Source organism: Apium graveolens, chromosome 3 (genome assembly GCF_009905375.1).
Source record: "Apium graveolens cultivar Ventura chromosome 3, ASM990537v1, whole genome shotgun sequence".
Classification (NCBI taxonomy): Eukaryota; Viridiplantae; Streptophyta; class Magnoliopsida; order Apiales; family Apiaceae; genus Apium; species Apium graveolens.
This window is the reverse complement of record NC_133649.1, coordinates 274299725-274323297: the sequence shown is the minus strand read 5'-3', so window position 1 is coordinate 274323297 and position 23573 is coordinate 274299725. Positions and strand designations below refer to the sequence as shown.

At 36.9% G+C, this 23573-nt stretch overlaps 1 non-coding gene across 1 annotated transcript; it reads right to left on the bottom strand.

Annotated features, from left to right (window-relative positions):
* Positions 1 to 228: 228 nt before the first annotated feature.
* On the bottom strand, positions 229 to 335 carry LOC141715374 (small nucleolar RNA R71). The gene has a single exon (XR_012572139.1). It is a non-coding gene; the product is annotated as a small nucleolar RNA R71 (small nucleolar RNA).
* Between the last annotated feature and the right edge of the window lie 23238 nt (positions 336 to 23573).

The window sequence follows — 23573 nt, the reverse complement described above, 5'->3', positions numbered from 1 at the left end:
TCTCCTACAGAAGACCCCAACATGCACATCAGGGATTTCATCGAGATTTACGACACTTTCAAGTTCAATGGGGTGACTGAAGATGCTATCAAGCTGTGACTCTTCCCATTATCTCTGAGGGATAAAGCAAAGTGCTGGTTACATTCTCTACCACCAGGGTCTATCACCACATGGTAGGATCTTGCTTAAAAGTTTGTCACTAAATTCTTTCCTATGGCGAAGACTGTTGTAATCAGGAATGCTCTTACTCAGTTTGCACAGTAAACTAGAGAATCTCTATGTGAGTCTTGGGATCGATATAAGGAGATTCTAAGGAAGTGCCCATACCGTGGCATGCCTGATTGGATGATCATAAAATGTTTCTACAATGGATTGGGTGCTACTTCTAGACCCATGCTCGATGCAGCATCAGGAGGAGCCTTATGGGCTAAGAGCTACAATGAAGCTTATGAATTCATCGAGATGATGACTGCTAATGAATACCAGAATCCTTCTCAGAGACTATCTCAGGGTAAAGTAACAGAAATTTTGGAGTTGGATGCAGCAACTGCTATAGCTGCCCAACTTAAGGCGTTGACGATGAAGGTGGACACTTTGGCTAATTATGGAGTTAATCAAATCATTAATGTCTGTGAGCTTTGTGTTGGTGCCCATGAGACTGATCAGCGTGCTATTTCTAGTGAATCAGCTCAGTTCGTGAGTAACTTTCAGATGTCGCAACAATCTGTGCCAGCCACCTATCATCCTAACAACCGCAATCATCCTAACTTCAGCTGGAGTAACAATCAGAATGCGGTGCAACAATCTTATCATCTATACACAACAAAGCAGTATAACCCTCCTGGTTTTTAGCAACCGCAATATGTCCCTAGGCAATAACTTCAACTTCAGCAGTTACCGCAAGCTAATGAAAAATCTGAATTGGAGGAGTTGAGGCTCATATGGAAGAGCCAAGCTGTGTCTATCAAGACCTTGGAGAATCAGATTGGGAAAATTGCTAATGCATTATTGAATCGTCAACCTGGCACGCTTCCGAGCTATACGGAAGTGCCAGGCAAGAAGAAAGCTAAGGAGTATGTTAAGGCAATTACATTGAGGTCTGGTAAGGTTGCAAATCCTGAAAAAGCTAAGACTCCAGAATCTGAAGTTGAGGCAGAAGAAGAAGAAGTGCAGAAGGAAGCATAAGTGGAACCAAGGAAGACTACTGTTGAGCATACTCCTCCTGAGGGTAATACAGGGGAGAAACAGATCTATCATCTACCTCCCTTTCCTAAGAGGCTGCAGAAGAAAAAGCTAGATAAGCAGTTTGTGAAGTTTCTGGAGGTGTTCAAGAAACTTCACATCAACATACCTTTCGCTAAAGCTCTTGAACAAATGCCTAGTTACGTGAAGTTCATGAAAGGTATTCTCTCTAGGAAGGTGAAACTTGATGACTTAGAGACTGTTGCTCTCACGGAGGAATGCAGTGCGGTGCTGCAACAGAAATTGCCTCTGAAGCTTAAAAATCCTGGAAGCTTCACTATTCCTTGTACAATTGGAAAGGTGTCATTTGACAAGTGTCTATGTGACTTGAGAGCTAGCATCAATCTGATGCCCTTGTCAATCTTCAAGAAGTTGACTTGCCTGATCCAAAACCTACTTATATGACTTTGCAGTTGGCCGAATGTTCTATTACATATCCGCGAGGTATTGTGGAGGATGTCTTGGTCAAGGTGGATAAACTCATCTTCCCTGCTGATTTTGTAATTCTTGATTTCGAGGAGGATAAAAAGATTCCACAATCTTGGGAAGACCTTTCTTGGCTACTGACCGAACCTTGATAGATGTGCAGAAAAGTAAGCTCACCATGCGAGTGATGGATCAGGATGTAACTTTTAATGTGTTCAATGCTATGAGATTCCCTACAGAAAATGAGGAGTGCTTTAAGGTAGAGATGGTCGATTCCATGGTTAATTCTGAACTCGATCGATTGCTAAGGTCTGATCCCTTAGAAAAGGCCTTGTTGGGGAATTCCGATAGTGAAGACGATGAAAGGGATGAACAATTACAATTTCTGAATGCTTCTCCCTAGAAGAGGAAGATGGATATGCCTTTTGAATCTCTTGAAATGTAGGAGCTAAACAAAACTCCTAAACGCCTTAAGTCATCTATTAAGGAAGCTCCTACTATTGTGCTTAAGCCTTTACCTGAACATTTGAGGTATGCGTTTTTAGGTGATGCATCTACTTTTCCTGTTATTATTGCATCTGACCTTTCAGGTAGCGATGAGGAGAAGCTTTTGAGAATTCTTAGATAATTCAAATCGGCAATTGGTTGGACAATAGCAGATATCAAGGAAATCAGCCCTTCGTATTGCATGTACAAAAATCTGATAGAGGAAGGAAGCAAGCCTGCTGTTGAGCAACATAGAAGGTTAAATCTGATCATGAAAGAGGTTGTGAAGAAGGAAATCCTTAAGTGGCTAGATGCAGGGATCATCTATCCCATTTCTGACAGTTCTTAGGTGAGTCTAGTTCAGTGTGTGACAAAGAAAGGAGGTATCATTGTGGTTGCTAATGAGAAGAATAAGCTCATTCCTACTCGAACAGTCATGGGGTGGAGAGTTTGCACTGATTACAGGAAGTTGAACAAGGCCACGAGAAAAGATCACTTCCCTCTGTCGTTCATTGATCAGATGCTTGACAGATTGGCTGGGCATGAACACTACTGTCTTCTGGATGGCTATTCGGGCTATAATCAAATTTGTATTATTCCATAAGATCAGGAGAAGACTACTTTCACTTATCCTATTTGGTACTTTCGCCTTTAGAAGGGTTTTTTTTGGATTATGTGGAGCATCAGCCATATTTCAGAGAAGCATGATGGCTATCTTCTCTGATATGATTGGTCAGAATGTGGAGGTGTTCATGGACAATTTCTCTGTGTTTGGTGATTCATTTGATGAGTGCTTGTAAAATTTTGACGACGTTATCAAGAGGTAGTGTTGAGACCAATTTGGTTCTCAATTGGGAGAAATATCACTTTATGGTACGACAGGGCATTATTCCTTGGCACAAGGTCTCTAGTAAGGGTCTTGAGGTGGACAAAGCCAAAGTGGTGGTCATCGAAAATCTTCCCCCACCAATTTCTATTAAGGGAGTTCGCAGTTTTCTTGGTCATGTGGGCTTCTATAGGCGGTTCATCAAGGACGTCTCAAAAATTTCTAAACCTTTGTGCAATCTTCTAGAGAAGGATGTCCTGTTCAAGTTTGATGACGAGTGTGTGGCTGCTTTTGAATTCTTAAAGAAGAGTTTAATCACGGTACCTGTCATAACTGCACCAGATTGGAGTGAACCGTTTGAGATGATGTGCGATGTGAGTGACTATGCAGTTGGAGCAGTTCTTGGGCAGAGAAAGAACAATATATTTCATGTGGTCTACTATGCTAGTAAGACCCTAAATGGTGCTCAACTGAACTACACAACTACGGAGAAAGAACTTTTGTCTATTGTCTATGGTTTTGAGAAATTTCGATCTTATCTAGTTGGGACGAAGGTGACAGTTTTCACTGATCACGCTGTAATTTGATATCTCATCTCAAAGAAGGACTCGAAGCCTAGATTGATTATATGGGTTCTTTTTCTCCAGGAGTTTGAATTAGAGATCAAGGACAGAACAGGGACTGAAAATCAAGTCGATGATCATCTCTCACGTTTAGAGGATCCAATTGCAACTTCACTGGATAAGACATTAATAAATGAGTCTTTTCTTGATGAGCAGCTGTTTGGAGTATAAGAGGAAGAATCGTGGTTTGCAGACATTGTGAACTACCTTGTGAGTAATATCATGCCTCCCGACTTGTCATACGCTCAAAGGAAGAAGTTTCTGCATGAAGTAAAGTGGTATATGTGGGATGAGCCATTTCTTTATCGACAAGGAGCTGACCAAATCATCAGGAGATGTACTCCTTACAGCGAAGGGGGGATCTTGCGAGATTGCCACTCAACGGCTTATGGAGGACATTATGGTGGAGAAAAGACAATATCTCATATTTTTCAAGCAGTTTTCTTTTGGCCGGCCTTGTTTAAATATGCTCATCAGTTCGTTTTATAATGTGATCGATGTCAACGTGTGGGTAATATGTCCAAGAGGGATGAGATGCCTCTTAATATGCTTCTCGAGGTTAAAGTCTTCGATGTTTGGGGAACTGACTTCATGGGGCCATTTGTCTCATCTTGTAACAATCAGTATATCTTGTTAGTAGTTGATTATATCTCGAAATGGGTTGAAGTTAAGGCGTTAACAATAAACGATGCGAAGGTAGTGCTCAATTTTCTTTACAGGCAGATATTCAAAAGATTTGGAACTCCAAGAGTCATAATCAGTGATGAGGGGTCGCATTTTTGCAATCGAAAGTTCACTGCTATGATGCAAAGGTATAATGAAATCTAACAGAGAGATCATACACATTTTAGAGAAGGTTGTGTGTCCATCAAGGAAAAATTGGTCTTTGAAGCTTGATGAAACTGTTTTGGCGTATAGAACAGCATATAAAACTCCATTAGGAATGTCGCCATTTTAGTTGGTTTATGGTAAGGGGTGTCATTTGTCGATGGAGCTCGAGCATAAAGCGTATTGGGCTTTGAAGAAGTTAAATCTTGATTTGGATGCAGCTGGAAAGAAGAGGATGCTTCAATTGAATGAACTCGACAAGTTTCAACTTCAAGCATATAAAAACAACAAAATGTATAAGGAGAAAGTCAAGAGGTGGCACGATAGGGGTCTAGTGCTCAAATCATTTGTGCCGGGGGAAACAAGTTCTTTTGTTCAACTCTCATCTTCGTCTATTTCCTGGAAAGTTGAAGTCAAGGTGGTCGGGGTCGTTTGTTGTCAAAACTGTGTTTCCACATGGAGCGGTGGAAATTTTTGAGAATGATTCGAGCTAAGCATTCAAGGTAAATGGTCAGAGGTTGAAGCATTACTATGGTGACACGACAAACTGCGAGGTGGTTAGTGCCATTTTATTGACCGTTTGATCTCGCATTTCTACGTCAAGCTAACGACGTAAAACAAGCGCTTCTTGGGAGGCAACCCAAGTTTGTTGTACATTAGTAGGTAGAGGAAGCAAGAAGAAAAGAGAATAACACAAAAAAAATCAGAAAAACGGAAAATTTCAGGGTTAACTTCATAAGCCAAGCATGCCCGCGCTGATCTAGCGCGCGGCCGCGCCGATTTAGCAGAAAGTGAACGCGCCCCCGCTGGTCTAGAGCGCGCTCGCGCTGGGGTCCCGATTCAGAAAAAGGGCAATTTGTGAAGAGAAAATCGGGGACTTCTTTTAAAAATCAATTTCTACCCGAATTTTACTCTTCCACATCCCAAATTTCCCTCTCCAAATCAAACCTATTATTCCCACTATTCCCATAATCAATTCCCACTTCTATTCCATATCTAATTCTCTTCTCACCTCCTATATATACATACACTTATACACAAACTTCTCCACCACTTCTCAAATTCTCAAACACAATTTTCTCTCAAACACTTATCTTTTATTCTCTCTTATTCAATCCCAATGGCACCCAAGAGACAAAGAACTTAAGTCAGCAGCAGCACTACTGATTCTTCGAGTGCAGGTGGTATGAGGCTGAGGTTTTTAACTCCCGAGGCTGAAGCGGAGTATACGAGGCTTCTCTCGAAGCCTATAGTATAGGAGAGATGTTTTCTGCCATCAGGGAAAGATGGTAAGTTGTTGGAGATGATCTTGGAGATGGGCTGGGTTACTTTTTGCGAGGCACCCGCTGCTATGCCCATGAGTGTTGTTCGAGATTTTTATGCTAATGCTAAGTCGGAGAAGAATGGTTTCACTGTGGTTAGGGGATGACGGTGGAGTACATTGCGAATGCGATAAGGAGGGTGATTGAGCAGCCTGCGAGGAAGCCCGTTCAGGACACCTAAAACGATAAGACTCCGGAGGAGTTTTATTTAGATTTGATTGTTGCTACTTTGTGTGTGCCTGAGACTCATTGGAAGTTCAATAGGGGCATGACCGATTATGCCACATTCCCTGCTTCGTGTATGAACAGGTTTGCTCGTGCATGGAATGCATTTATTTATGCTAATATCATGCCATCTTCTCATATACATGAGGTTACTGTGGAATGTGCGCGTTTGTTATGGGGAATTCTGCAGGGTGACTTTGTGGATCTTGGTATATGGTGATTTACCAAGGTATTATGGTATTTTTGCGAGGGAGTACTACGGGTTCCATACCCTATGCGTCCATTGTGACGAAGTTATGTGCGGCAGCTGGTGTTCATTGGCCAGCACACAAGCAGCTCCAAATTCTGAGTGCTCCGATTGACAGCACCACTTTGGCGACGATGCAAGAGTGGGATGGAGGCAAGCCTGATTTGAAGGGGCTTGAATATTCTTTTGACCATCTTCCTAGTGGGAGGCCAGCTGCTGGGGCAGCTCAGTCGAGTAGGACTACATGGAGATATCAGTTGGGTGAGGAGGGTGGTCCATCGCAGCAGGAGCAGGAGGAAGCAGGAGCTGATGGTAGAGTTGGTTTGAGCACGGCATAGTATAGGCGTCTAGCGAGGAGGATGGATGTGATGCATGACATTTATAGTCGGTTTGCAAATGATCTCACTCAGGCACTAGGGACTGCATTCAGAGCCACGGGTGTTGACATCTAGTGGCCAATATTTGGTGAGGACTTCATGTATCCACCTCCAGACATGTCTAACACTCCATCTGTTGGGGTTGAGGATCCTGTTTCCGAGTAGGTATGCCTGATTCCTTACTATTACCTTCACTGAGGATAGCAAAAATTTTAAGTTTGGGGGTAGTAATTGAAGGAATATGTTTTGTGTGAGTCGCATATAGTTTGCATATTCATGACAGTTTAGTGCATATAGTTGCATATGTTGCCATGTAGTTTTCTTTTGTTTTTTTATTATTTTTGTAGTTTTTATGATAGTTTGTCAATGTAGTTCATGCATTTGCATAATATCATGATCCCTTAGATGATTTTTCTGATTGACTTGTGATATTGATGCTAGTGTAGTGATGTCGTATTTAGTGATGTTAAGTCTTGTCGAATTGAGTTGCATGCTAGAGACAATTTTATTTCACTAAGTCTTATAGGTTGCTTGAGTGCTAGATCATAGTCATGGTTTATTTTTTGTCGAGGTTTAATCGCTTGTTTATATTTAGAATTTAGGATATTCTCTTAATGATAATTTAACATGGATTTTTAAAATTAGAGAAAATTGGATTTCATTGCTAGTTATTATAGCTAGGTGTCAAATGGCTAGTAGCCAGCTCATTTTATATGAGTAGTCTAGGGTTAAACGAGATGGAGCGAAACACACTCGTTCAGAAATTTGTGGAAAAAAAAGAAAAAAAAAAGAAAGAAAAAAAAAAGAAATAATAAGTGTTATGTATAATTGATCACGAGTGGGCTCTTTAGTACTCGAGTTATTAAGTTCTTAGGGGACTTTGTGCCTAGTGACCTAAGGCTTTTACGGTCTGGGATCCGCTAACCTAACGCTCGTTACATGGGTACTATTGTATAAGTCTTTTGTTGATCTCACTCATTGCACGGTCAAATAAGCATACTTGTGTTGTTTATGTGTTATGAATAAAAGCATGAGTCCATGTAAAACTCCAATATAAGAATTGAAGTGTTATAAGTTATTTTCAGTCTAACTTTTATTTTATTTATAACGTTGCGATTGCTTTGATGAGTAGTGAGTCATGATTATTGATCTAGTTGCGATAGTATATCTATAAGCATTTGCACACACGCACATCTCTGGTTTGTAGGTTGATTTGTAAGGTTTGATTGATCTTTATGTGAATAACTGCATTTGTTGAGATGTTGCTTGTTGATTGGTTTAGTTATTCTATGGGGATCGTTGCATTCATTTAGTTGCATTCATGCATTTTTATTTCTTGTTCTTTGAATCTGTTTATGTTTGAGGACAAGCATCGATTCAAGTTTGGGGGTATGTTGAGTGGCATTTATGATACTTTATAACGCTCAATTAAGCTTTGAGTTGGTGTATTTGTACTCAAGTTGTTGGTGTTTTAATGTGTTTTCTAGTGTTTTTGCATTTCAGGCATTAATCTGGGATTCAGGTGAAGTAGCATTGAGTTGATACTAATATGGTGTTAGGATGGTGTCCAAGGAATAAAGGCTCGTGAAGACCAACTCGTTGCAGCTATAAAAGAAGGTAATTCCAGTTTTTCCAGAAGAACGGTGCGCCCGCGCTGTGCTAGCACGCGGCCGTGCTAGAGAAACAAAATGTCAGCGTGCCCGCACTGGTGAAGCGCGCGGACGCCCCAGGTCGGGAATCCAGTTTCCTATTTCAATTAGAAGACTGTTTTTCTAGGCTTTTGGCTTAATTGGGATGCTATTTAAAGATAATAAAAAGACATTTTTTATAACGGAGCTTAAGGAGAAGACAACAAGAAGACCTATAACACAATTCAACGAAGGTGAAGAAGATCTAGTTTATTCTTGTGAATCTTTGTTCTAAGTTGTAATCTTGGATGCTCGTTTCTTGTTTTGTTGAACCTAATACTCTGGTTACATACTTTGTTTATTATTTATTTATAAAGACTACGTTTATTATACCATGCTTTCATCGGAACCCACGTTGATGATGAGTCTGATTATGGGCTAATCGTTATCGTGGGGTTTTTATAGATTTCTTTAGTTGATTTGTTTTGATTCCTTAGTGCATGGTGATTATATGATAACCTAGTTTTGGTTGTGCTTATTCGTCTTATGAGCGTCGCGAACTTATAAGATAGCGTGTTAATTCTTAATGAAGCGACAGTGAATTTAAGGATTTAGAACTTGTCATGCTAGCATAGGTTCATGTGTTATTGTTATGCATGATTCGTAGGTAATTTTAACCATCTTACTTACCCTGTATAATCACGATAGATAACTTGTGCATTAAACCGTTATGTTGTCAAATTCTATAGACATTTAGGGTCTCAATATAATTGGTGTCTATTCAGCTTCTATCTCTTTTGTAGATGTCTGGTAGTATGGTACGCGTACAATGAAAGTTGGCGTTTATCAATTTTGTGTTATCTGATTAGTGTCATCACCATTACATGATAAGGTTAAGAATGGAAAGGCTATTAAATGAAGTACTTAATGAAGCTAGAATCTCATGTTTGTGTCATATATTATTAAACTCCTTTAAATCTTATTAGTTAATGTTCTCTAGTATAATTCTCAATAGTTAATCGTAGTATAATCAAACCCAAATTGTTATTCGTCTTAGCATTGAATAATAGCCATAGCATTGTTGCATAAGCGCATAAATCACATAGTTAATTTAACTAGTCTATGTGGGAACGAACTAGAAATAATTCTATATTACTTGCGATCGCGTATACTTGCATGAAATATTAGCGTGTGTTTAGCGACTAAAAGACATCAACAGATAACTTAGGAAAAATTCTTATCTAGCCAGTAAGGTGGACTCCATAGACAAAAGGCTCAAAACCCTGAAAACATCAATTACTGAAATCCATCTCCATCAAGCCCAATAAACTCTGCTACTTCAGAAACTGGTGGCTGCACAAACTTCAACCTCCACTAAACTTGAGGCTAACAAAAAGGAGGAGAAAGACTCTATCATTCCAGTTAGCCAAGGGGAGTCAACAATTGAGGGGGAGAAAGTGCTCAATATTCAAGTAAACAAAGTGATTGTTCCAGCAGTTACTTTCACAAAGCCACCAGCCTTGGACAACATTGATCTGATCAAAATAGTAGCTGCTAAGTTGGAATCAAATCAAAAATTTAAAAAGCTTGATGTTGCAGCAGTTGAGCAAGAGCTGGATGCAAAATAGAAGAAGCTTGATGAAAATATCAAGAAGAAATTTGGTCCAATTGGGAAGCAAGACAGGGTCTTTTCTCACTTCTCTCAATTGAGACAAATTTCAGTTAATGAAATGAGCTTACAGAACATGTAAAGGGGCCAACCCTCATCAATCAAGTCTCCAAAGGCCAGTGTGATCTTTCAACCAAAAAGGAATTATCCAAAGAATTCAGACAAAAATCCACTGGACCTATCTTATGAAACCCTTAGGCCAGATGAAAAGAAGCTGCTTGCAAGGTCTATTTCCTTATCCAAAGATCCCAGAGACACAGTGTCAAAGAACAGAATTGCTAAGATTTACAGGAATGGTAAACTAATCTGTGTAGTGGATGGACATCCATAGTTTGCAGAGGCTAAGAAAGAAGAAAAGGTGAGGCTTAAACAACAACAAAAGCAAGCTGCTTTAGAAGGCAAGAACCTAGCCAAGAAGCCTGCAACCACAGAAGTTACATTGCCTGTTGTGATAACTGAAGATCTGAATGAAGGAAAGAAAGAAGAACCAAAGTAGACTAAGAGTAAGTTTATATACAAAATCCATGCAAAGAGGAAGATATATTTCAATAAAGATAAGGAAGACTACATGCCAACCCAATATACAACTCCAGGACAACCAACCATACCTACTGTGAAGGAGGCTGAATTCAAGGTTGATCCTAACATCTCCTTTCATGGTGAACCTGTTGTTCCTAAGGATAAACCTATAGATTGGGACAGCTTGCCTCTTCCTGATCTAAACATTCTAATCCTTACCAAACCAAGAAAGACAAAGAAGAGTAGTCAAAACAATCAAGCCTGCTAAATTTCAATCTAAATCTTTGGCCAAACCCAAGCCTACTGTCAACAAGGGAGATCAACTCTACATATGTGATATCAAAGAATTTTCAGACATAAATCTCTATCTAGATGAGCTAGAAGAAGTTAGAGTTATTGATGCCTATAAGCACCTTCTAGAGAGACTAGTCTTCAGGTACAAGGGTGGTAAAGATATTACATGGCCGCTTCACAGAATTCTCAATGAAGGTTATTCCACTTTGGTGACCATCTTCTCCGTAATCAAGAAAAACTTTGGATTTAATATAGTTGCCAAGAAAATGGTACTACAAAAGATTGAGGAGATAAGGAATAGCTGAAGAGGACCAAATTCACTTCCAAGAGTATTGACAATCCCTTTTAATGGAGATAGGGTGCATTTGAGACCATACTGGATTATGGAGTTCAATGATGAAAAATACATCAGAAGATTCTTCAGATTGGAAGATCAGCTAAAGATTGCAAGCAATAAAACTCTCAAGGAGATGCAAAAAAAGCTGGATCAGACAAATGAGGATGAATCAGAATTTTTCAGACAACTCCAATGTCAAATTGAAGAGAATGATGTGAAGCTGGGAAAGAAATCAAGGCAGTCAAGGAAATGACTTAAATTTGCACAATCTAAAGGAGCACCTTGAAAATGATCTGTAAGACACATTACAAATCTTTCTTTGTGAGAATTTTCAATAAACTACAACACTTGTAAATTTTAATCTACTTTATTTCATTCTGTATTCATAGAGTGTTTTGTTATCATCAAGTTTCTCTTAATTTATGGCTACAATTCTAGTAGACATAAATTGGGGGAGATTGTTAAAAAGATGTTATGTACTTGATGATAACTTGAACAAAATACTTAATAGATTCTATTTAAGTGAAATTGTAGCTTTCAACGGATGATCAATTCAACATCCGTTGAAAGAGTAGCTTATATAACAATAAGATTAGTAGCACATTTCTGTATACCTAAGTAACTTAGTGAACTAGATGTTGTAGAATGTTTAATTCATGTTGACTACTAGATTGATATGCAAGATAGGTTGGTTAATTGTAAATATTAGATACCTTGTAATTTTGTATAAATGAAATGGAGTCAAATGCCATGAAGACAGTCTCAACGGATGATCAACATAAGTCTCGACGGATGATTAACTTGAGTTTCAATAGATTATCAGTCTGAGTTTCAACGGATGATCAGATTCAAAAGAGCTATTGATTGTGACTTGAAAATCACATGCGTTAGTTGTATGCAAATGGAATATGGCAACCTAATTCAGGTTTTAGAAAACAAAGAAGCATTTCCATTTCCATGCTAAATTGAAGATATTCAAAGATGCTGGAAAGAGAAGTGAAGAAGCATGAAGTTAGACTAGAAATAATATGTCTTATTTGTTTGTCTTCTTATCATGTAACTTGGTGATATATATAAACCAAGATTAGCAAGTTGAATTGTATCTAAGTTAGCAAGCAATTTACCAGAGAAATAGATAAGGCAGAATTTGTAAAGAATTTCTCTGGATTTTGTAGATTCAACTTGTAAGCAGCTGTGTACAATTCTGTAATATAATATATATCCCTGGTGGAAAAGTTCAATCCACCATAAAGTTTTTAAGTACTTGTATTTAAATACTTTGTGTTTTGATTTATATACTTCTTTTATTTCGCATCATTGCTAAATCAAACACAGCTATATATATTTATTGAAGAACTATTCTTAAGAATTTAAAAGAAGCCAGAATTACATTCAACCTCCCCCCCTTCGTAATTCTTGTTTAGATTGTTTGGGAACAACAAAAGCAACTCAATTTCTAGGTGATCATTCTTTTTCTTTAACACAGAGTTTTCACTCTTTATTCTATTATTCTCTAAGGTTTGATCCCTAAAAATAACATGCAGAGACTTAAGAAATAAACTTAATTCATAGATATCATCAGTATCAAAAGCAAAAGTAGTTTGAGGTACCTTTAATTCAACATTAACATCCTCAGTGTTAGATATATTTGAGATGGCATGTCTAATATGATTCATGTTTAGTTTTCAGAGCTTAACAAATAGGACATATCAGGACTTACAGAAATCAGGACTTACTGGATGTCAGAACTTAATATCAGAACCTAAGGTCATATCAGAACTTAAGTGCGGGAAGACTTTCATATAAGGAAGGAAGCTGATTTACAGTAGAAGATCGAGACTAAAATAAAAGAAGATATGCATGGAAAGAGTTAGAAGACTGGAAGACTTGTAGAAGATATCTGATTGATATATTTTAGGAGACAGAATTGTATTCCATATAAATTAGAAGTTATCTTGTAACTGTGTACTATATAAACACAGACTTAGGGTTTATACTATATGTGTTATCATTATCGAGAAGATTATACATTGTAACCTAGCAGCTCTTAGTGATATTTGTTCATCACTGAGAGAGAACAACGGTTCTTATTATAACAGAGTTTATTCAATATACTTGATCTTTGTTACATACTTGTGTTAAATCGATTTGATTGTATAAACACTGTATTCAACCCCCTTCTACAGTATTGTGTTACCTAACAATTGGTATCGGAGCTTATCTGTAAACACACATACAGTAAAGATCCAAACAATCATGTCTGAAGAAGCACAAACTCCAATCAAGCCCACCAAAACTAAAGAAACTCAAAAGACTCAAACCCACAGTCGATATAAGACTATTAGGGTTCCCATACTGAGACCTTCTGAGTATCCCATATGGAAAGTGAAGATGGCTATGTTTCTGGAAACTACAGATCCTGAATACCTTAGACAGAATTAATGAAGGACCACATAAGCCTACCAAGCTCTCTGTTGTAGATGCTGATCAACCAACAAAGACCATACCAAAGGAGAAAGGTGAGTACACAGCTGAAGACATCTCATCTATTGCCAAGGATGCAAGGGTAAGGCATTTGTTGCATAGTGCCATTGATAATGTCATGTCAAATAGGGTAATTAATTGTAAAATTGCAAAGTAGATATGGGATGCTTTGGAGATAAGATGCCATGGAACTGATGCAATCAAGAAGAACAGGTGGACAATACTCACTCAAGAGTATGAGCACTTTGACTCAAAAGCTGATGAGTCTTTAACTGACTTATATGACAGGTTTATCAAACTCTTGAATGATCTGTCACTGGTGGACAAGGAATATGATCTTGAAGATTCAAATATAAAATTCCTTTTAGCTCTTCCTGAAAATTGGGATTTGAAGTCTACTACCATAAGAGACAACTATGACCTTACTGAAACTACTCTTGATGAAATTTATGGTATGCTCAAGACTTATGAACTTGAGATGGATCAAAGGAGCAAGAGGCATGGAAGAAAGTCAAGGAAAGTTGCTCTTAAGGCTGAGGAGGAATCTCCTAAATTGGTTGCCTCAAAAAGAGGCAAAGGAAAGGCTCTCATCATAAAGTCTGATTCAAAGTCATCATATTCTGATGATGATGATTCAGAAACTGAAAGTTTACCTGAAATGGATGCTAATGAAGAGATGATGAAATTGTGTGCTCTTATGGTGAAGGGTATCACAAAGATAGCCTACAGAAAATTCAGAAAAGGTAAGAAGTTTTCCAGGAAAAGTGGAAGTTCTGATAAGATAGGGTTCAGAAAGTCTGAAGGTAAAGGAAAGTCTGACAGAGGAGATAACTCAAATGTCAAATGCTATAACTGTGGTGAAAGAGGCCACATATCTCATGACTGCAAGAAAGGAAAAAGTGACAAAGGGAAAGCACTTGTCACAAAGAAGAAAAGCTGGACAGACACTTTAGATTCTGAACATGAGGTGAACTATGCCCTGATGGTAAATGCTGATGGCAGTCCTGAAACTGCTGAATTAAAGGTACCTCAAACAACTTAGGCTTTTCATACTGATGATATTACTGATTTGAGATTATATCTTAAAACCATGTTCATTAGTTATAGAGATCAGACTTTAACATGTGAAAGATTAACATCTGAAAATCTTGCTTATAAAAAGAGAAATGATTATTTAGAAAATGAGTTAGTTTTTCTTCATCAAACTAAGAAAGAAAAAGATGATGCTTTATATGTTAGAGATGAAGTGTTAAAATTGAATGAATCTCTAAAAGCTGACTTAGAAAAGGAAAGAGAGATTATCAGAACTTGGACTAACTCTGGCAGAACAACTCAGAATTTATTAAGTAGTAGAAACTGGAAAGAGGGCTTAGGTTATGGAGATGATAAAAGTGAAAAATGAACTGAACAAATTGAGCCAATTAATGTTAAACAGACTACTAAGCCAAAGGTAAATCCTGTTAAGTTTGTAGCAAAAACTATAAAGTCTGATTCTAAAAAGATGAAAGAGTCTGTGACAGAAGTTAAGGAAAAGTCAACTTCTGACAAATTAGAACAGGATAAACCAGCTGAAGTAAACATAGGCTTAATGATAAAGAAGCAGCTTAAGCATAAGCTGAAAGAGATTAGGAATGTCAACAAGGTAAAGGAAGCTAGGAAAAATAGGAATGGAAAGGAAGGTATGAACAAAAGCAATAATTATATGCCTGTTCCTAATGCTCCTAGAAAGAAATGTTATAACTGTGGAAACTCTAACCATCTTGCTTCTTTTTATAGGAAAAATAAAGATATAAACTCTTTACCTCCTAGATCAGGAGTTAAGAGTCGGCCTCTTAGGTTTAAACCACAAAATCCTTGTTTTCATTGTGGTAGTTTATGGCATTCCATTTATACTTGTAAGGAATATCATAGTTTATACTATGATTATTATCAAATAAAACCTTCTTTAAAGAAAGTTAGTATTATTCCTTCTAGTATAAAGTCTGATGCAAAGTTTGATATAAGTTCTGATAAACAGCATGTTAGCATAAACTCTGAAATTAAATCCGTTATAAATGCTAACAAACTTAAAAAGGCCAAAGGATCCAAGCAAGTCTGGGTCCTTAAAACTAACTATTAGTGGTCTTTGTGATTGCCGGGCAACAGGAAAACATCCTAGTGCTGGACAGTGGATGTTCATGACATATGACTGAAAATAAAGCCCTGCTATCAGACTTTGTGGAGAAAGCTAGCCCAGGAGTTTCTTATGGAGATGGCAACATGGGAAAAACTCTGGGATATATATAAATCTTGGGAATGTCATATTTGAAACAGTACCTCTAGTCTCAGGAATGAAACACAATCTGCTAAGTGTGAGTCAAATATGTGACAGAGGCTATCATGTGGATTTCTTTGAAGAAAACTGTGAAGTTGTAAGCAATTCTACAGGCAAAGTGGTTTTGAAAGGTTACAGGCATGGTAACATTTATGAAGCCAGACTTTCAACAAGTTTTGATGGTTCTGCAATCTGTCTGTTGAGTAGAGCATCAATTGAAGAAAGCTAGAATTGGCACAAAGACTCTCTCATTTAAATTTCAACAACATAAATGAGCTTGTAAAGAAAGATTTTAGTGAGAGGACTGCCAAAATCAGTATTTGCTCCTGATGGCCTTTGTGATTCATGTCAAAAGGAAAAATAAAGAAAATCTTCATTCAAGAGCAAAACTGAATCCTCAATTCTTGAGCCTTATCACCTACTGCATGTTGATCTATTTGGTCTAGTCAATGTCTTGTCTATTGAAAAGAAGAAATATGCTATGGTTATAGTGGATGAGTTCACAAGATACACTTGGGTGTATTTCTTGCACAAGAAGAATGAAATTGCATCTACTCTAACTGATCATGTCAGAAAGCTGGATAAGTTGGTCAAAGATTCCGTTAAAATTATAAGAAGTGATAATGGCACTGAGTTCAAGAATTCAATCATGGAAGAGTTCTGCAAAGAGCATGGAATCAAATATGAATTTTCTGCACCTGGAACTCCACAGTAAAATGGAGTTGTAGAAAGAAAGAACAAGACTCTCATTGAAGCTGCACGAACTATGCTTGATGAAGCAAAGCTACCAACCTACTTTTGGGCTGAAGCTGTGCAGACTGCTTATTTTATACAGAATGCTACACTCATAAACAAGCATGGAAAAACAACATATGAGATGGTGAAGAAAAAGAAGCCAAATCTGAAATACTTTCATGTATTTGGATGTAAGTGTTTTGTTCTTAAGACTCATCCTGAACAGCTGTCAAAATTTGATCTAAAAGCTGATGAAGGAATTTTTGTTGGATATCCACTTTTCACAAAAGCCTTCAGAGTCTACAATTTAAGAATAAGGGTTGTCATGGAATCTATCAATGTATCTTTTGATGATAAGAAGATTACTGGACTTGAAGATTTCAATGATCATGATCAACTGAGATTTAAAAATAAAGATTTAAATTCAGATTCTGTAAATTCTGATGACTTAAACTCTGATCCTGTAAGTTCTGACGGGTGAAGTTCTGATGTCATTGAAACTATGGTAACAACTCCAAAGGAAAATGCACTTGTCCAGGGGGAGCAAGCTGAAGATCCTACCACAACTCAAGACTCTCAAAAAGCATCAGAACCTGTCACTGGCTCTTCAAGTTCTGATTCATCAAGTTCTGATGAGCCAAGTTGTGATAATTCTGGAAACTCTGATACTTCAAATCTTGATGGATCTCATGGGGAGGATCTAGTTCTAGAGAACAACTTCCATCTGCAAGGAAGTGGACTAAATCACATACACCTGACTTGATAATTGGAGATCCTGAAGCAGGTGTCAGAACTAGAACTGCAACATCAAATGAATGTCTCTATCATTCTTTTCTATCTTAGACTGAACCAAAGAAAGTGGAAGAAGCTCTTCAAGATGCTGATTGGGTGCAAGCAATGCAGGAAGAGTTAAATAAATTTGAAAGAAATAAAGTCTGGACCCTAGTACCAAGACCAAAGAACGGATCAGTTGTTGGCACAAAGTGGGTGTTCAGAAATAAAACTGACAGTGATGACATAATTACAAGGAACAAAGCAAGGCTGGTCGCTAAAGGCTACTCTCAACAGGAGGGTATTGATTATGATGAAACATTTGCATCAGTTGCTAGATTGGAAGCCATAAGAATCTTTTTAGCTTATGCTGCTCACAAAAAGTTTAAAGTCTTTCAAATGGATGTGAAAAGTGCTTTTCTCAATGGAGAATTGGAAGAAGAGGTATATGTTGAACAACCTCCAGGATTTGAAGACTCAAAATTTCCAAATCATGTCTACAGATTAGACAAAGCACTTTATGGTCTTAAGCAAGCTCGTAGAGCATGGTATGAGACTTTAGCGCAATTCCTTCTGGAAAGTGGATTTCACAGAGGTACAATTGATATAACACTGTTCTACCTCAACCATGGAAAGGACTTACTTTTGGTACAAATATATGTTGATGATATCATATTTGGTTCTACAAATGCCAAGCTCTGTGAAAAATTTGAAAAGCTAATGCAGTCAAGATATCAAATGAGTATGATGGGAGAACTTAGCTATTTTTTGGGACTTCAAATCAAGCAAAATGAAGAAGGTACTTTTATTTGTCAATCCAAGTACACCAGAAATTTACTCAAGAAATTTGGAATACAAGACAGTTCAACTGCATCCACTCCCATGGTCACTGCAACCAAGTTAGATAAAGATACTGGTTCATCAGTAGATATTACTAACTACAAAGGTATGATTGGTTCTTTACTCTATTTAACTGCTAGTAGACCTGATATCATGTATGCTACATGTCTTTGTGCAAGATTTCAGGCTGATCCAAGAGAACCTCATTTAATAGCTGTGAAAAGAATTTTCAAGTACCTCAAGGGTACAGCTGATCTAGGATTGTGGTATCCTAGAGAATTAGATTTTAAGCTAATAGGTTACTCAGATGCAGATTTTGCAGGATGTAAAATAGACAGGAAAAACACAAGTGGAAGCTGCCAATTTCTTGGAGGCAGATTGGTTTCTTGGTTTAGCAAGAAACAGAAATCAATTTCCACATCAACTGCAGAAGCAGAATATATTACTGCAGAAAGCTGTTGTGCGCAGATTCTTTGGATGAAGAATTAGTTATTGGATTATGGGTTAGAATTCTTTAAAGTACCTATTTACTGTGATAATCAAAGTGCTATTGCTATGACAGGTAATCCAGTATAACACTCAATGACAAAGCACATCAGCATTAGGTACCATTTCATAAGGGAACATGTGATGGAAGGTACAGTTGAATTACATTTTGTTCCAACAGATCAACAACTAGCAGATATCTTCATAAAACCACTATGTGAAGCTATTTTACAAGACTGGTAAATGAACTTGAAATAGTTTCAGGTTCTATCTCTAAATCTGCTTAGTTTTTGTTCTCATGCATCAGACTTTATGATCAGTGTTTACAGATTATCTTATCTTCATGTAATCTGTGTTTAAATTGAAATACATTAAATGCTGATTGTTATCTGATGTGGATCTATATACTCTGATAGCAATGAGGATTATTGTGCTAGATGTTGACCTAGTAGTCTTTAACATACTAGAAATCCCATGTTTGAATTAGTTGTTTATGTGGAAATTCATTAACACAAGCAAATTCTGATTTTGAGCTTAGTCAAATTTACTTTGTGTATCTTATTACTAAGTCACAAACTAGATTTTTGCTTCTTATCTGTCAAATTCTGATGTCAGTAAATCTTAAAGATGAACTAAATGCTGATAAGCCTCACTTATCTGAAAAAAAAGAAAAAAAAAAATTAAAGTCAGGTACTCCTTTGAGATCTAGAGTAAATATGTGGAAGAGAAGACCCAAGTGCATTGCTGGTATTAAGTAATATGCATTTGAAAAGCAAATAAATTTTCCTTGGTGACTTTTCACATTCTCTGATTACTGGAGAAATACTCTGATAATGGCATAATTTTTTATAGCAGTTGTGACTCATTTACACTGAGAAACCACTGTGAAAAAGAATTCTAAAAGATGCATAAAATGAGCATTAATAGTTGAGGTGGACTCATGCACAAATTTATCCTATAGTAGACTTCATAATTAATGACAGATTTTAAGCACTTTTCTTAGTTATGCCTTATTTCTAAGATGTACTGAAGTTTATCAAACTTTAATCTTTATCTGATATTTTGCTAATGCACACACTATCACTCCATATGAATGATGAAAATTACTGTGGTGATCAAGTTGTTTCAGATAAATAGTTAAGTGTCATTTGCATAAATTCTGAGGACAAATTCTGATGGAAGTTCTGATGATTAAACTCTGAAGAAACAAGTCAGTATTTGTATGAAGAATCACATATACAAACATTCACTTTTTGAGTACAGAAACCATGTTTTGATGACTGTTAAAATCTGATAATAGTCAAGTTCTGATATTAAATCCTGATGGAAACTCTGATGCTTACGTGGCATTATTCTTTACTTGACTTATTTGTGGTAAATACAGTAACGGTCATATTTAATCAGAATATAATTAGGTGAGATAAAAACAGTCATAATCATTTGGGTTAGTGGTAAACGTGTTTGTCTTGAAAAACTGCATGTGCACAGTAATTATTACTTATTTCACGTGCCCATTAACTCCTGCTTTAAGTATTGACTGTTCACATATTGCCTAAATCATTACATATCGGTATAGGGAGACGCTCATTAAGTTAACTCTACACTTAGTCATTAATCAGTCCTCTAGTCCCTTGATATTCCATTGGCTATTTAACCGAAATTTCATCTCAGACATATCATCTTCTATTCTCACACAAAATCATTCTCTATCTTTTAATTCTCACTATTTTTCTCCTTCATAAAAATGGTTCTTGTAAACATGTTTATGAACTATGAAAACTTCAATGTCGAGTTCAGTTGTGGTGACTGGGAACAGGAATGGCATGTCACTGCCATTCCTGATGAGTTATGGAACTTGGTTCCACAAGAGGTTCGGACAAATCTCTTGTTCTTTGAGATGGACTATCAACTCCATCTTGATCTCTTGGAAGAAGAACAGAGAGAGGCTCTTCTTTAGCAAGAACGGATCATCCGTCTTGCAGTGCTAGTTGTCAGCAGCAGGAGGAACTAATCGATTGCTTTCCTTATTAGACCAAGGCTGTTAATGTTCACCATCTTAGACTAGGATTATCTTGTAATCTTTTGCATGTAATCTACAAATTTCATAAAATGTACTCTTTTGATATTTTAATGAACTTTCTTTTGATTGCAAGATTTGGTCTTTGTTTATCTCGCATTTTGTGCATGTGAATATTCTCATTGAAGCCTGTTAATCTTTACTTCATCTACTTGAACTGTATTTCTTGATGAATGTTTTGATTAAAATTGTGGTTACTAATAATTTGTGCTGATTTGACAAACAAATATTGAATTTGAATCGACATATCCTGAGTTATACTTGAGAAGGTAGAAGCAATTGAGAAAGCTCAAGAGAAGCAATAGGCCCAAATCTCTGAGGTCCTGGCTAATCAAGCTTCTCAACAGGCTCAATTGGATGAGATCCAATCTTCAGTTGAACTTCTTCTCTCACTCCTACTATCAGATGATGCCAAAAAAGGGGGAGAAGATAGTTAAGTCCAAATGCTCTAATGATCAAATACTGAAGAAGAAAGATGATGAAGCTGATGATCAGGGAAACCCTAGCAAGGGTACAGGTCAAGTTCAAAGTAAAGGCAGAGCAGCAAGGTTTCTTTAAGGAAACTAATTACTGATGCAAGCAAATCTTCTAGTCAAAAGAAGACAAGTTCTGAAACTGCTCAAACTCAAAATCTGATAGCAAGTATTAATACTCAAAATCTAATATCAAGTTCTGATGAGCGAAGTCTGATAACAAAGCCTGATATTTTGATACAAGGTGGAAGTCAAGATTCTCAAAGGTTTATGCAAACTCTGAAGCTAAAGAGAAAGCAGACTACTGTCTACTACAAGGATCCCAAGATTCAGACACTTGATGAGAAAATTGCTAGAAGATTATTTCTGAAGCATAATCCAGGAATGGATTTGGAAAATTTCAAGGAGGAAGAAGCTAGATTTAAAGCTGAAAAGAAAAATCTAAAGCCAAAAGCTTCTGTTGTAAAGAAACCTCCAAGGCCTAAGGTAAAAGGTATTGTGATCAAGGAGAAGTCACATATTGAGGCATCAAAGCCCAAAACAAGATCACAATCTGAGATTGATCCCAAAGACAAAGGGAAAGGAAAAGTTGATGAACCAATCAAGCCACAGGAGATGAAAATTTCTCAAATCCTGATAAAACCTGTGTGCAAAATGGTTCAAGTTACTGATGATATTCTTGCTGAAGATGAAGATGTTCAAAAAAGAAAGAAGATTACTGAAGAATTCAAGACAACCTCTGACAAGGCTCAAGTTGTTCAGAGTCAAGAACAGCAAGCTATAACAGAAACAACAAGTTCTGATAAAGTCATCAAGTCAACCTCTGACAGTGCTCAAGTTGATTTAGACAAGATGGAAGTAGCTGATAAAAAGAAACTTCTGTGGAAAAATGTCAAACCATCAGATCCAAAGAAAAGCCAATTGTTGTCTACCTTTATGACTATTGGGTTAAATGCTAGAGAACCAAGAGATAGAGCTGGACTAGGTTCTGATGAAGCAAAGATCAAAACAGGAGTTGAAGTTGCTACCGGAGATCCATTTTTATTGACTGACAGACCTCTTGAAGATGTTACACGGAAACACCTTGATAAGGTTATCTCTGTTCAAGTGGTACTGGATGCTCATGACAAGCACAATATCAAGGAAAATCTGATTATATTTCTTGAAGATGAAAGGACATATCAGATGTCAGAATCAGATGTGCTGAACAAATCATTGAAAGAACTTAAATTCTTTCATTACCTTTTAGAGGTAAAGTCTGATATTACCAGGATATGGTCAAAGTTCATATTGAAGACCATCAGAGATAAAGCAAGAATTTCTGGTTCAAGAGTTACAGAATTCATTCCTAGTAATGTTGAAGATGATGGAAGTGAAACTCCAATGAAGAAGGATTCTGCTAAGCTTGAAGTGTTACTGAATGAGAAATGTTTGTGCTACAATGAAGATTCTTCTCATCCTAGGGTAATAAGACTGAATGATGGTTTAGAAAGAAATCATATCTCTGCTTTAAGGACTACAATCTATCAGATTGAAAGTCAGAATGAAGAGATGAAGCAAGTCAAGACTACACTCTCTCAAGTCCTGAGAATTAAAGAAGAAAAACTGATATCAAGCTTTGTCAAGAATCATTATGGATTCAGATTGACTCAGTGAGATTGGTAAAAGCTACAAGGACTGTAAGTTGTACTTAGTTATCTAGTTAAACTCTTATTTGCATTTGTACTTAAATGTTTTTAACATCATCAAATCTATTAACTTGTATATTTTGCATAATTTACAAGTTGGGGGAGATTATTATATATATTTGAGATGTCATGTCTAATATGATTCATGTTTAGTTTTACAGATCTTAACAAATGGGACATATCAGGACTTACTGAAATCAGGACTTACTGGAAGTCAGAACTTAATATCAGAACTTAAGGTCATATCAGAACTTAAGTGCGGGAAGACTTTCATATAAGAAAGGAAGTTGATTTGCAGTAGAAGATCGAGACTAAAACAAAAGAAGATATGCATGAAAAGAGTTAGAAGACTGGAAGACTTGTAGAAAATATCTGATTGATATATTTTAGGAGACAGAATTGTATTCCATATCAATTAGAAGTTATCTTGTAACTGTGTACTATATAAACACAGACTTAGGGTTTACACTATATGTGTTATCATTATCGAGAAGATTATACATTATAACCTAGCAGCTCTTAGTGATATTTGTTCATCACTGAGAGAACAACAGTTCTTATTATAACAGAGTTTATTCAATATACTTGATCTTTGTTACATACTTGTGTTAAATCGATTTGATTGTATAAACATTGTATTCAACCCCCTTCTATAG